Source organism: Amyelois transitella, chromosome 13, assembly GCF_032362555.1.
Source record: "Amyelois transitella isolate CPQ chromosome 13, ilAmyTran1.1, whole genome shotgun sequence".
Classification (NCBI taxonomy): Eukaryota; Metazoa; Arthropoda; class Insecta; order Lepidoptera; family Pyralidae; genus Amyelois; species Amyelois transitella.
Window position 1 is genome coordinate 10,872,577 of NC_083516.1, and position 16,310 is coordinate 10,888,886.

Here is a 16,310-nt window from a genome sequence, read left to right on the forward strand (position 1 = left end):
TTCTTACGACTGCGTTGATGTCGTAAAAAGCAATAAATGGAAATTAGCCATACTCGTACAGCTGAACGTGGTCTTTCATTCTTTTCAAGTCTCGCTCTGTCCACCCCGCAAAGGATATATACGTGATAATATGTATGTATGTATGTATAAAATTCTCGTGTCACAATGTTCGTTCCCCTACTCCTCCGAAACGGCTTGACCGATTCTCGTGAAATTTTGTGAGCGTATTGAGTAGGTCTGAGAATCGGCCTACATCTATTTTTCATTCCGCTTAGATTTTTTTCAACTAGAAATTACTTGAAAATTATTTGTATGGCAAAAAAATGTGTACCGAAACAGCTAGTTAGGTATAAAATATTCTGATATCGGGGTAACTACTCCAACGTTTAACTTGATGCGCACTTTTATTACATAGTTTACTGGCAAATGTCCAAATTGTACAATATGTTGCACTTTTGGTTGCATTTCCAACTCTTTTTGACCTCTGAGGTCTGACATAGAAGCATTAAGGTATTAGTACCATTATTGGCGATGCCGTGTGGTTCCCGGCACCAAAAAAAGGGTAGGACCACTCATTTTCATGGATGTCGTAAAAGGCGACTAAGGGATATGTCTATAAACTTGGGATTCTTTTTTAAGGCGATGGAAGAAGACAAAATTTTCATTGCTAAACGTATTTCATTATTTCGTTTGGATTAAGTAGTATTTGTAATATGACTACTCTATAATACCATAAGTGATACTTCCAAAAAATGTTAGTGGCCCATTACGCCTAACATCCGATCATCAATCAAAATTTATTAAGCTTTTTCATTATTGACTGACTGAGTGACTGATGGCAGCGCACAGAAAATAAGAAGCGAAAATTTGGTTAATGTGCCGTGTGGTTCGCGGCACCATTAGAAAACAGAACAGGACCAGTCCTTCTCTTTACCATGGGTGTCGTAAAAGGCCACTAAGGTATAGGCTTACAAACTTGGGATTCTTTTTTTGGCGATGGGCTGTCACTATTTGAATCTCAATTCTATCATTAGGCCAAATAGCTGAACGTGGCCATTCAGTCTTTTCAAGGCTGTTGGCTCTGTCTGCCCCGCAAGGGATATAGACGTGACCACATGTATATGTATAGGTAGAGTAAACAGTAAGTGAACGATGACGATCTCCGAGCTCTAAACGTGGCTTATCAGTCTTTTTAAGACTGTCGGCTCTATCTACCCCGCAAGGGATATAGATGTGACCATATGTATATGTAGAGTAAACGGTAACTGAACGATGACGATCTTCGAGCTCTAAACGTGGCCTATCAGTCTTTTCAAGGCTGTCGACTCTGTCTGCCCCGCAAAGGATATAGACGTGACCATATGTAGAGTAAACGGTAACTGAACGATGACGATCTCTGAGCTGTAAAAAAGCTCGTCCCAATTGGAAGGAGAGGCGTGCGCTCTGAAAACGTATTCAAGCTTCTGAAAGCGACCCGTTTCCAGCGAGCGAGGCATGAAATTTTAAATTTCAAACCCTCATCAGTTACAAAGACCAGTTTTGTCTTTATAAAACTACACCTCGTGAGCGCGTACATAGTACTTATGAGCCTTATATTGAATTAAATAAATTTTAGTTGTGCCGTGTGGTTCCCGGCACCAACAGATAAAAGTATAGGACCACTCCATCTCTCTCCCATGGATGTCGTAAAAGGCGACTAAGGGGTAGGCTTATAAACTTGGGATTCTTCTTTTAGGCGATGGGCTAGCAACCTGTCACTATTTGAACCTAAATTCTATCATTAACCTAAATAGCTGAACGTGGCCTATCAGTCTTTTCAAGATTGTTGGCTCTGTCTACCCCACAAGGGATATAGACGTGATTATATGTGAAATGTGATGTGAGATAGATAGATAGATAAAACTCTTTATTGCACCACAAGAGTAAAACATATAAAACAACATAAAACATAACAGAACAGTCCTTAGGAAAAGGACTATTCCATATCTTCCCATGGATGTCGTAAAAAGCGAAAAGGGAAAGGATGAAAAACTTGGGATTTTCCTTGTAGCAACCTGTCACTATTTGAATCCTAATTCCATCCGTAGGTCATAAAGCTGAACGCGGCGTTTCAATATTTTCAAGGTTGGCTTTGTCTGCCTCGCTAGCGATATAGACGTGATAATAAGTCTGTTTGAATGGTCGTTTTCGAATTAAAATTTAAATTCAAAATTTTTTATGCATTATTATGGGACATTTCACACATCACTGATTAATTGTCATATCTTTTGGTTTCACAACATTCTTTGACGTCGAAATAAATTACTACATGCTCGTCTGAAAACGAAAAAAACATGTAATGCCAGTGTGCCGCGCAGATTAAAGAAAATTATTTGAAAGGCTATAATCTTAATATTCTTCATCATCATACTCAGCCAATTACACTTTGGGGCCGGTTGGTTACTGAAGGAAAATTTTATTGCATAAAGCGTTCATTAAAGAATTACCCACTGATATAGTTATACATAGAAAGAAAGAAAGAAAAAAAATATATTTGGTACAAAATATTAATTAAAATATGGCAATTTACATCCAAAAATGTACCAAAAAGGTGCTCCGCTCAGCGAATGTCACATTGTGAGACGCCACGGTGGTCTTCCGCGGATCATCGGTCATCAAGTCATCAACTCGAGGTATGACTTCTGTATTAAATCACAAATGTATCCGAAACCGATGAATGTGGATGAAGCGAAGGAAGTATGCAGAGATCGTGGCAAGTGGAAAGAGGTAGTCTCTGCCTACCCCTCCGGGAAAGAGGCGTGATTTTATGTATTTATGTATGTATTAAATCACTAACTTGCCGAGCCGTGTGGTTCGACACTTAGAATAGGACCACTCCATATCTTGCCATTTCTTTTCCAAGTACTACCATGTACTTGGAAAAGAAATGGCAAGATATACCACCCAGTATATTCATGTAATATTAGTTTTTATTACTTCTTATATTATGGTTACAAATATGATTCGATTAAATTGTTTCCGATATTTTTACCTCAAATATTATCAGCAGATGCTTTGAATTATAAAATTAGGGAGTTAAGAATCTTTTTGTCGCTTTTTCCTATATATGTAATATAGGAAAAAGCGACAAAAAGGTTCTCTAGGAACACAAAAATCAAATATATAGGATTTATTTTTAATTTAATGTAGTATTTTCATTATTTATTGACAGAGATTTCACAAATCATGAAATTACTAAATTCTTAATAGAAAAGAAAAACAATTAAATTTAATGAAAAACGCAGAACTTATAAGAAAAACTAATTATGAAACTTCTTAACAAAGATTACAGAGTTAGTAATTTGTAATAATGAATAGAAATGCCATACACAAAAATACTACCAGCCTTTTTGTAATATGAAGGGACGATTCAGCTTCTATAGTTGTTCTAATTGTATAGCACCTATTTATGTATGTATACTGTTTATATATTATAATTATTTTATTTTATATTTTGTGTAGGTATAATTATATTTATTTAGTTTGACCTCACATAAAGTTCTCTGTCAGACCCAATGGTTGACTGGTAGATACATTTGTATTATATTATGTGCAATGAAGTTTAAATAAATAAATTGTTTTCAATTATTATTGTAACTTCTCAAATAAAAATTCCCAATAAAAAAAAATTAAGACATATCACTTAAAAACTTACCAAAGTCAATTAGCATTTCAAAACAAAATCCTTCACAACACAAAACACTCACTTTAAAATTAACACTTCACGTAAAGTTATTTTCTAAAACGGAGCGACGCGACCTTACCGCGCGACGGTCGCTGAGACACTGTCATAAGCGTTGTAAAACAGGGTGGGTCGGGTTGAAAGGACTAGTTTCAACATGCTTTCAACCTGCTTGCTTGTTGGACGGGGGTGAATTGAAACTTAGGGGTTATAAGTTTCAATTCACTTAATTGTTAATGTTTTGTTCTAAAAAGTACTACGTCATAAGGTTAATGTAAAAAGACTGTTTTTTTGACTGTTCCTTTTGAAACGCTGTGATTTGAAACTCTTATGTTTTGAAAAGCTGTGTGGTTACCGGGAGTTTAGAGAAGGATCACTCCATCTCTTTCACGTGGATGTTGTAAAAGGTGACTAAGGGTAAAAAGCAGATTTAAATAGTGCAAGCTTCGTTGCTGGTTTAAGATTAATTAATAAACAGTTAATAAAAGAGCCGGGTGGTTAATATAAAAAAAGTCCACTAAATAACTGGATAGGCTGATAAACTTAGGATTTGTCTAATAGGCGATGGGCTAGCAACCTGTCACTATTTGAATCTCAATTCTCAAACCAAAAAGCTGACCGTGGCCTCAGAATCAGTCTTTTCATGATTTTTGGCTCTTGTCTACCCCGCAGGGGATATAGACGTGACTATATATATGTATGTATTTTTTTTTTATTAAAAATACTAAAGATTTTAACTCACATACGTATCACATCTTTATTTCAAGGTGTGCCAAAGCCAATAGTTTATATTATGTCATACATACACCAGGTGTTAATTCTTTGTAGGGTAGTTTCGTCCGAGTTTGCATGAAGAGAGTTATGAATGTGGATGAAGCGAAGGAAGTATGCAGAGATCGTGACAAGTGAAAAGATGCAGGCTCTGCCTACTCCTCTGGGAAAAGGCGTGATTTTATGTATGTATGTATGTACACAGAGCCAACTGTTTCGAAAAGACTGAATGGCCACGTTCAGCTATTTGGTTTAATGATAGAATTGAGATTCAAATGGTTGCTAACCCATCGCCTAAAAAAGAATCCCAAGTTTGTAAGCCTACCCCTTAGTCGCCTTTTACGACATCCATGGGAAAGAGATGGAGTGGTCCTATTCTTTCTAAGAAAAAAACATACAGTATCGTTGTTAGTGTGGCGCTGAAGTCATAACTTAGCCCGCCACAAGCCGGAACTCATTTAAATAACTCAATGGCTAGCCTTCCAGACGTAGACTTACAACAATACACATTTTTGTCATCATTTTGCCGACAGATCTACCTTAAAACGATTGTGTTACATAATAATAAGGTTAAAGCGATTTTAATTTATACTAGTTTATATATATTTATATACCTATTATACATACATAAAATCACGCCTCTTTCCCGGAGGGGTAAGCAGAGACTACCTCTTTCCACTTGCTCGATCTCTGCATACTTCCTTCGCTTCATCCACATTCATAACTCTCTTCATGCAAGCTCGGTGGTTTCGGGTACTTTTGACCTGACCCTTTACCAGGTTTATATACCTATATGTGGCAAAAAAGAGGAAGAGGTCGCCCGCCATCGACCTGGTGGTCAAATATCCAAAAGGATCTCGAGCAAGCCCAGTTACCAGAATTGACAACTCAAGACCGAACGTCTTGGCGCAGAGAAGTGAGAAGACCCGACCCCACATAATGGGATCAGGTACAGAAGAAGAAGAAGAAGATTCATATATGTATATGTGGGATTGGTGAAAGCAAAACAATGCGGAATTATATCGTAAATCTTCTTATTTCATTAGATTTCTTCAAAACACATCTTTGAGCGTCTTACATCGTAACACAGATTCCCTATTCTCTCTTAATGTTGCCAGCAAAAAAATATGTAAGAGCAGCTAAGAAAAAAGACTTAATTAAAAGCAAAAACAAGACCTCTCCCATATATATTGACGGCCTCTGTGGCGCAGCGGTAATACGCTTGTCTGTGACATCGGAGGTCCCGGATTCGAATCCCGGTCAGGGCATGATGAGAAAAGGAAGAAGAGGTCTTGGATGTTTACCTGTCTAAGTATTTATGATTAAATATAGTATCGTTGAGTTAGTATCTCGTAACACAAGTTTCGAACTTACTTCGAGGCTAACTCAATCTGTGTAATTTGTCCCGTATACATACATACATACATAAAATCACGCCTCTTTCCCGGAGGGGTAGGCAGAGACTACCTCTTTCCACTTGCCACGATCTCTGCATACTTCTTTCGCTTCGTCCACATTCATAACTCTCTTCATACAAGCTCGGCGGTTTCGGGTACTTTTGACCTGACCCTTTACCAGGACGTCCTTAATTTGATCAAGATACGTTCGTCTAGGTCTTCCCACTCCGACCTTTCCCTCCACACTCTCCTTGTATATCTGCTTAGTCAACCTGCTTTCATTCATCCTCTCCACATGACCGAACCATCTTAACATACCCTTTTCTATTCCTGTAACTACATCTTCTTTCACATCACAACATTCCCTTATCACGCTATTCCTTATCCTGTCACTCAATTTCACACCCATCATACTCCTTAACGCTCTCATTTCCACTGCATTTATTCTGCTTTCATGCTTCTTTTGCCATACCCAACTTTCACTCCCATACATTAATGTCGGGACCAACACGCCCCTGTGCACAGCCAGTCGAGCCTTTTTGGATAGTTTCTGACTGCTCATAAAGGCATGCAAAGCTCCATTCACCATGTTCCCCGCGTTCACTCTCCTTTCAATATCACTATCATACTTGCCATCTGATGTAAACTTTGATCCTAGATATACAAACTCTTTCACTTGCTCCACTTTTTCTCCTCCAATCAAAATATTACATGCTGTCATTTCTTTCTCCATTTCAAAAACCAGTGTTTTAGTTTTACTTACGTTCACTTTCATTCCTTTCTCTTTTAAAGCTTCATGCATACAGTTAACCATCTCCTGTAACTCCTCCGCTGATGACGCCAGTATAACCTGATCGTCGGCATAGAGCAGACATTTGATGAGTAACTCATTCATCCTTAATCCACTTTTAGACTCTTTCAAATCTGTCAAACAGCTATCCATAAATAGGTTGAACAGCCACGGTGACGCAACACATCCTTGCCTAACGCCTTTCTCAATCTTAAACCACTCAGTGTGCGCTCCGTTTATCCTGACACAAGCACTCGAATCCTCATATAAGGATTTCAGTGCTCGTATTAAGAGACTGCTCACCCCATGCATAGAAAGTGCTGACCACAATTCATTCCTCTCAACTCTGTCATAGGCCTTTTCCAGATCTACGAATGTGCAATAGACTTTTTGACTCTTGGCCAAAAACTTTTCGGCTATGCACCGCAAGGAAAAGACCTGATCAGTACATCCCATTCCCTTTCGAAATCCCGCTTGAGCATCCCATATTTTGTCATCAGTTTCATTCCTGACTCTATTAATCAATACCTTAGCATACAATTTGCCGACGACGCTAAGCAGGCTTATACCACGATAATTTTTGCAGTCCAGCTGTGACCCTTTTCCTTTGTAAAGTGGCACGATAACAGCCTTACACCAATCTTTTGGTACTCGGCCGCTTCTCCAACACAAATTGAAAAGGTAGTACAACTGACTAGCTACTACGCCTTTCCCTGCTTTAAGCATCTCGACCGACACTCTATCACACCCAGCAGCCTTTCCCGCTTTCATACTCTTAAGTGCTTCCACAATTTCGAACATTTCAATTTCGCCTTCCATCTCATTCTCTTTTTCTTCGCTATAGCAGAAATCTTTCTTATTTCCTTCCTTTTTTTCAAATAAACTTTCAAAATAGTCCTTCCATATCTTTAGTACACATTCTTCTCCTTTCACAACGCTACCATCCTGGCATCTGATCCTAGTCAGCTCTCTGGTTATAGTATTTCCTCGGGCTGACCTTACGGATTTCCAGAATACTTTCAGATTTGACTGAAAGTCTTCTGATAGCCTTTTATCAAAATCCTCTTTATACTCTTCTTTCTTTCTAATCACAGCTTTCTTAACCAAATCTTTCATTTTCTTATATTCCTTACGTGCTTCATTCACATCTTCATCTATAACCTCTTGCATTCTTAAGTTAGCTTTTGCTGCTAACAAATCCAGCCATGCTTTCTTCTTTAATCGCACAAGTTCTTGCACATCTTTACTCATCCACGCATTTTTGTGATTTTTTCCTTTCCTTCTTCTACTTACACCACACACTTCAACAGCTACTTTCACAATTCTTTCTTTAAGTTCCTTCCATCCATCTTCAATATCGCTCATTTCATCTAAATCTTCAAATTCATCCTTCAGTCTATTAATATACTTCTTACCTACATCCATATCTTGCAAATTTTCCACTTTTACTCTTTCCAAAGCGCTGGTTTGCTCCCTTACCCTGTGCCGCCAGCGATTGAAGATACCCCTTATCCGGGATATCACCAGTAAATGGTCCGAGTCAATGCCAGCACCGCGATATGCACGGGTATCCAGCACTTTGTTCTTCAATCTTTCATCTACAATCACAAAGTCTATCATACTTTTTAAAATACCTTCCACTCTTGTATAGGTGTGGATCTCTTTATGTTGAAACATTGAGTTCGACACAAAAAGATCCCACTCTAGACAAATTTCTAATACACTTCTTCCATTATCATTCACCTTTTCGTCACCAAACGCACCAAGCACCTTTTCATATCCATCACGCTTTACACCCACCCATCCATTAAAATCACCTAACATAATAATCTTCTCATTTGGCTTGGTAACTTTCAATACTTCTCTTACACTATTCCAGAACTCCTCGTTTTCGCTTTTTGCTGATGTTGTACCCCTCGAACCCACATCCCAAGGTGCATAAACACCTAGAACGAAGATCCGAGTGATTCCAACTTTCAGCCTAATCCATAGAAGACGAGGGCTGACACACTCATACTCATTCACGCACTCAGCCATTCGTGCAGAAAGAATTAGACCGACCCCTTGACAGCCTCGGCTGGTAATGGAAATTCCAGACCAATACGCCGTGTAAGGGCCGTGCTGCGTCGCGTCGCATCCTTTCCGCTTCGTTTCATTCACGCACAACACATCCAAACGTCTTTCATCCATCATCTGGCATACTTCCTCAATCTTATCCTTCATTCCTCCTCTTACATTCATCGTCGCAAAGCGGCTTTCAGCAGACCGCATTGTCCCGTATATATCTATTTATTATTATTTATTTATATATATATGTATATAAATATATATTTTTATCGTGTCGGTAAATCGAGAGTATTCTTGGCTACTTTAGACAAAAATTGATCCAATATAGCCGGCATAAGATATTAGTAGTCTATTGTCGTTATTATCAATGAAAAATGCATCGTACGTATTTTATTGACCTTAGCGCGCGCATTTCAGTGCAAATAACGCAATGCATTCACAACACTTTATGTTATTGCTTTTGTAATTGGTTGGAAATTTAACTTGCATTTTATTTACACTTTTAACATGTAATCGTAAGAATTATTTATACGCCTTTTGTATTTTACAATGTAAAACACCGTTTCCTTGTAGTTAGAAGCATTATAAGTTATTCATAAATGCTACAGGTATTAAAATGCTGCAGTGCAGTTTGTTACCGCTTCTTATGTAGTAAACTTAGTTTAAAGTAATATATTTGAGTTCAATCAATGTTGTGAAACCAAAAGATATGACAGTTATTAAGTGATATGAAGTTTCGTATAATATTGAATAAAAAAAATTTAATTTGCAGGCTGTAAAGATCATGGCTGGACGTCGCAAAAGATGATATGCGAGCCAATGGACTGAAATCCTAGCACGCCGATCTGAAATCGGATCGAGTGGAGAGAGAAAAGTCGGAAGGCGGACCCCGGGCCTCGAAACACTTCTGTGGAGGGTGCAACCGGGAACACGCAGAGATGAGAGAGAGACAATGATCCGTGGTTACCGATTATTGAGTTGGCATCAAAGGGACTTCAATTTTTCACAATATAAAATAAAATCAACTTGGTTAACATTCACCAGACACAATAATTACAGCAAAATATATTATTTACTTAGCTTCTAATTATTGAGGGGAGAATATAAAATTTTAGTTTTTAAATAAAAAAGCAAGTTTTTATAACAAATTTATGTTTTAAAATGTATCCGAAACACATGTGTTCCAATGACTTGAAAATATGTGACGTGGGAATGGGCCATTACGCGTGACGGTAAAACAGCTACGCCGTAGCTGAAATCGTAGCGCATGCGAGCGTCGTAGAGCCTCGTAGCATTGCTACGAAAGTTATTGATAGACTAGTAGTCTACAACTCTACTAGTATTTGTCGGTTTTCAATGATAAATATATATAAATGATTAAAATTTATTAGATGCCGTGTGGTTCCCAGCACCAACAGAAAAAAAATTGGAACCACTCCATCTCCTTCCCATGGATGTCGTAAAAGGCGACTTGGGATTCTTCATTTTTTTAGGCAATGGGCTATGAACCTGTCACTTAATATGAATCTCAATTCTAACAGTACGCTTAATGATTGTGGCCTATCAGTACCTATTTTCTGGAATGTTAGCTCTGTCTACCCCGCAAGTGATATACGAGTATGTATGTTTGATTTGATTGAATGATTGTTTGAGTGACTGTCTGATATATTCGACTTCGCTTTTGAACCTGTGCGTTTTTCAAGAACTTTTTGGGTATCAAATCTCACACCTTGTAATCAAGAGGCAAAACGTAACATCTAGGTCATCGAGGAGAGCAAGAATAAAATCAAGTTTCATGGAACAAGAGGAGCAATCAACCTCACTTCCAATGCCGAATGAAAAACAAATATTTCACTTTTCTACCTTCAATACCGTGTGGTTCCCGGCACCAATAAAAAAAAAGAAAAGGACCACTCGATCTCTTACCCATGGATGACGTAAAATGTGACTAGGGGATATGCTTATAAACTTGGGGTTCTTCTTTTAGGCGATGTGAAAGCAACAAAAAGCTGAAAGTGGCTTATCCGTCTTTTTAAGACTGTTGGCTCTGACTACCCCTCCCGGAAAGACGCGTTTTATTCCAATGATATAAATAACTTTGTAGCCATTTTAAAATGTTATTTCAACTCAAATGGCATCATTAAGGTAAAAGCTCCTAATACGGCGGTAGTCAAAATCGCTTCCAATTACGGTGGTATTTATATTTCTTAGTTTTATTCCTGTTCTATTCAGTGTAAGTACATCATAACGCAAATGTGTTATTCTAAATTTATTACGGCACGACTTAACCGACATTTGCAACTACAACACATTGGCAACACAACAAAATCAATCAGTTTGTGTCACGGCATCGACGGGACAGGTGTTTTCATACAAACGCGGAACAACAAAAGTAAACACACTAATATTTACAAAGGCAATTTTTCGTATTAATAGGCCGTTCAAGTTTGTTTATGAATAACTTATAGCATTTCCCTACTTTTAAATTTTTAAATTAAATAGCTTGTTTCACGTTTGTAACTCAGTTTTTACCCAAAAAATAAGAAATAAAATACCGCCGTAATAGGATACGAATTTTATAGACTAATCCTAACTCGGTGGTATAACTCCGTAATAGGAAAAATACTGATAAAATTTAATTGTTTATAACTTTCAAATTATTAAGTTTTTGAATTAGTTAAAAGTTCAATTGAAATAATTATTAATCTCATAAATTAATAACCATATTCTGAGGTATGTGTTCTCAATTAGAAATCTAGTTAAATAATAAAACTGTTGAGTACAAAATGTTAGTTTCTTAGGAGGGGTAAAAATTGAGAGGTGTGTTTTAATTTATCACAAATAATATCCTGTGTATAACTGTTACTTCAGTTTTACACATCTTAGCCACAAAATAGTTGTCGTTTGATTAAAAATTTACACTCTTTTGTTAATCGGAATTTTGATGGGTCAGAATTAGGATTATTAAAAACACGAGTAGTTTTCCTAATACGGTGGTAGTTATTTCCAGGTAACTCTGTATTAGGTAATATGGTTTCCTATTATGGCTTTATTAATTAAACAGAAAATCACAAGATTTTAGGGTTTCGTAAATAAATAAAAAACTTTATTTTCATTATTTTATAGACCAGTAATCGCTCGAAAAAATAAAACTGTTGGTGACTGATGCGGCGTCGGTTGCTGACGACAGCCAGCAGTTTTGAAGCGAAGCTAGTCTAGTAGCGAACGTTTAAAATTCTTCCGAAGCTGTAAATGCTCTTCGGGCTGCTGTCGACCACTGTAACTGCAGCCTGAATTGACCCTAAACTTTACTTAGGTATCTTATATTAAGTTCACTTACCATTACTAAAGTGATTATTTTTTAATATGTAAAACTTTTAGTTACAGTTTACTATCCTCTGCGGAGTGTTAGTTTTTGAAAGACTGATGTTATAAATATTTCATTATTGTTACCTCTACGAAGTGTTGATTTTTGAAAGATTTTAGATGATTGTTATTGTTCGTCATTATTTCTTAGCCAAAGTAACTAATTGTAATAAAAAATAAAACTTAATTCCTAAATGAACCTGCATTTTTTTATATTGTTAAATCCGTGAAAGCTGTACACACGCGTGTAGAAAACACTAAATAATAATATATACATAGTCATATATATACTTTAAATAAATAATATACTTTAAATTCAAAGTCGTCTTTAATTTCATTAAAGTGAAATAATGTAATTAAATAGTCAATGAACGAAAAACTTACAATAAAGGTACTTACACATTTCTATTATTGTTATACATATTATTTGTACGGAGCCTAAATTAATGTACTTCCTGACCCTCCGTATTAGGAGCCGTCTACCGCAGTAATAGGCTCTGACCAAAATCATACCTCCGTATTAGGGAAAATCGACCTGCCTTTTTAAATATTTTTTTTAAATAAGAAATCGCATGAAATGATACTTAGACTCAACAGCAATACAAAATTTAAATTCCATTTTAGATAATAATTTTGTTTGGAACCTTTAAAAATACTTACTTATGCTTATTTTTGCTTCTTACTTTCAAATGTTGCGAAATACCTCCGTAATAGGTGCTTTTACCTTATATCTCATTCTACATCGTAATATAGCTATGTTACATAAGTTGTTACAACATTACATACAATAACATGTTACAACATAAATGCTGGGTGGATATGAATAACATTTAACTTATACTCTTCAAATTCTCACGGGGATAAAGTCTAGCATAGTGCATTATAAATCTAAAATTCTATTCACAATTCTCATAGTTTGTTTCTTAAACTTTTAACATTGCGGGTGATTTACGACAATAATGTGATGCAAAACATTTAGGGTGTAGAAGTTAAGAATGTTGTTTTATATAGTTTAGTTTATAGCTTACGATGTACGAATCAATATATTTTTAATAGGCATTTATACAAAAAAAAGGGAAAAAGGCGTGATGTATTTATGTTTATACACAGCACGTTATATACAACTCAAAATATCAAAGTAAATAAATTTTAGGGCTTTGTAGTTCGCTACTACATACACATACATAAAATCACGCCAATATCCCGAAGTGCAGGTAAAAAAATAATGACCTCCGCAGTCTTTGCAGGTGAACCTTACCCGTATTGGATAGATCATGGTTACACATCCAGTTGCCTGAATGTCCAAATTTCCTCACGATGTTTTCCCTCGTCGTAAGAGCATCAGTTGATATTCAAACTAATGTATATAACAGGTTACTAGCCCATCGCCTAAAATAAGAATCCCAAGTTTATAAGCCTATACCTTAGTCGCCTTTTGCGATATCCATGGGAAAAGGTGGAGCGATACGCCTACTCTTGTTATATTGGTACCGGGAACCACACGGCAGATAATGTTTGATTAAAGATATACAATAAGATATTTATTCGCAAGCCTTGACTTCTGTATTTTTCATGGTCCGTAACAGGGTTAAATCAGCTTTAGTGTTATGTTAAAATTGTTTGCTATAACTTCAGCAATGTTTTGAACCAAATTGAAGTTTGGTGCTTATTACTTTTAAAGTCTTGGAGTTTTGTTTACCAAGATGTCGTTATTTCCCTTGCACAAAAAGAGTTGTACACATGTTTTTATTATTTTTACTCTTATGCATTAAATATTAGATTTTGCAAGATGCTTTACTTCAATGGGAATTTAATAGAAGTACTTAAATTTTGTTAGGAGTTTTGTCTCTATCTAATTTAGTCCATCTTATTTATATCATCCAAATTAGTCAATTAGTTTTGGAATCAATAAGTATAGAACAACATTCATACTTAATTAGAATCACGTCCCTTACCCAGAGAGGAAGGTAGAGACTATATCTTACCATGATACATTCATACATATAATTACGTCTATATCCCTTGTGAGATAAACATAGCCAACAGTCTTGAAAAGACTGATAAACCACTTTTAGCTGTTTGGCTTGATGATAGAATTGAAATTCAAATAGTGACAGGTTGCTAGCCCATCGCCTAAAAGAAGAATTCCAATTTACCAAGTTAGTAAGTTAAGTTATAGTTAAGATCTTACCACAATCCCTGCATATTTTTTCCCCCATTATTTTTAGAAACCATTTCTCACCAACAACTAGTATAGAACAAAATAAGTGGTTGAAATTATCCCGAACGCGTGTTTTTAATGAGAATAGTTTGAGAACCGCTGATGCTGCGAGAAATTCTAACGAAACATTTTTGCTTCGTCATCGTTATTTCATGTATATTTATGTATAACTTACTCGTATATGTAAACTGTATTTTTAATAACCGAAGGGAATGTATAATAATAATTTATGATGTTGGGGATAGTCGCGGAATTTTCTGAAATCATTTCTTTAAAATAGAATAGAATCGATTTATTTTGGAACCTTGTATCCAAAAATAAATCTTTTCTATTCTATTCTAAAGAAATTTGCCGCATGGTTCCAATACAAAAAATAATATGACCCCTCCATGTCGTAAAAAGCGACTTAGGGATTGGCTTACAAATTTGGGATTCTTTTTTAGGCGATGGGCTAGCAACCTATCACTATTTGAATCTCAATTATATCATTAAGCCAAATAGCTGGACGTGGCAATTCAGTCTTTTCAAGACTGTTGGCTCTGTCTACCCCGCAGTGGATATAGACGTGACCATATGTATGTATGTACAAACTTTCGCAGTTATAATATTAGTAGAATATAGGTACTATACGCGTAGGTAGACAGCAGTACCATTATTATATCTTGGACGTTTCGAATCATGTTACAACGATCCGTGGTCACCGAGCGATTATACTAAATAGCCAAATATCGACCTTGTGGCTCTCACGCGCAGTTATTTCTTCCCGAGGGAGATGCTCAAGCCTATAAGCAACAATCATGTATCATTTATAAAGTTACTAAGAGTTCAATGACCTCAATTAGTGTGTATATATATATATCCCATTGAAATCTGAATACAAATTTCTACCCTTCTTGTTAAGTTGTAATCTGACATTGCTATTATTAACTCTCTTGAAGAACTCCTACGCATACTTATCCGCCCACGACGAAAGTAACAATTGAATGGAGAACTTCACACAATCAGGTGACAATTACAAGTAGGCAAACATATAGTCACGTCTTGCGGGGTAGACAAGAGCCAGCAGTCTTGAAAGACTGAAAGGTCCCGAAAAGACTGAATGGCCACGTTCAGCTGCTCGGATTAATGATGGAATTGAGATCCAAATAGTGAAAGGTTGCTAGTCCATCGCCTAAAAAAAAGGATAGCAATTTTAAGCATATTACAGCACAGAGGATTATATTAATGATAAACATGTGTGGCCCGAGCTTGACATAATGGCCTCTTCAATGCTTGTGCATTTTTGACATGGTGTTGACATAATTTGTACAGTGTGTACATATTTTATTTTATCTTTATTTATTTGACATGAAATATTCGTATTGATATAATTAGTTTTACGTTAATATATGTATGTTTTTTTATGTAAACAATACGCATTCGTGCAATTTACATTGCTAAATTTATTTACATTTGAAAAAATTTTTGGGGCAGTAATATTTTGGATATAAGTATAGGTACTATTTCCGAAACTCAATAACGATTTTAGCCTACTGGTTCTGACAGTCTTTGTCATAAAGTCAAAGATAATCTTTGACCTTTACAGAGTAAATCTGATGGAATGTGTACATTGTTATACAGTAAAAACATGAACCCACACGATTTTGCCTAAATAGTTTTACGTGGAAGTTAAGCGAAGCGCGTATGGATATTAAAGGCAAGTGATTTCTTTGTTAAACGTTTGCTGGATGGATTAAAGGCACGTGATTTCGTTGTTTTTCTCGTCTAAACGTTTGCTCCATGATCTAAAATTGTCTGTTAGATATGTTTATATGGTAGTATTTAAATAGAATATATGCCGTGTGGTTCCCGGCACCTGTAGAAGTAGTAAGATTGAAGCGTGATTCCAGTAGATTTCATGCATACATATACATAGAAATATATTATCACGTCTAAATCCCAGTGGGGTAGATAGAGCCAACAGTCTTGAAAGACTGA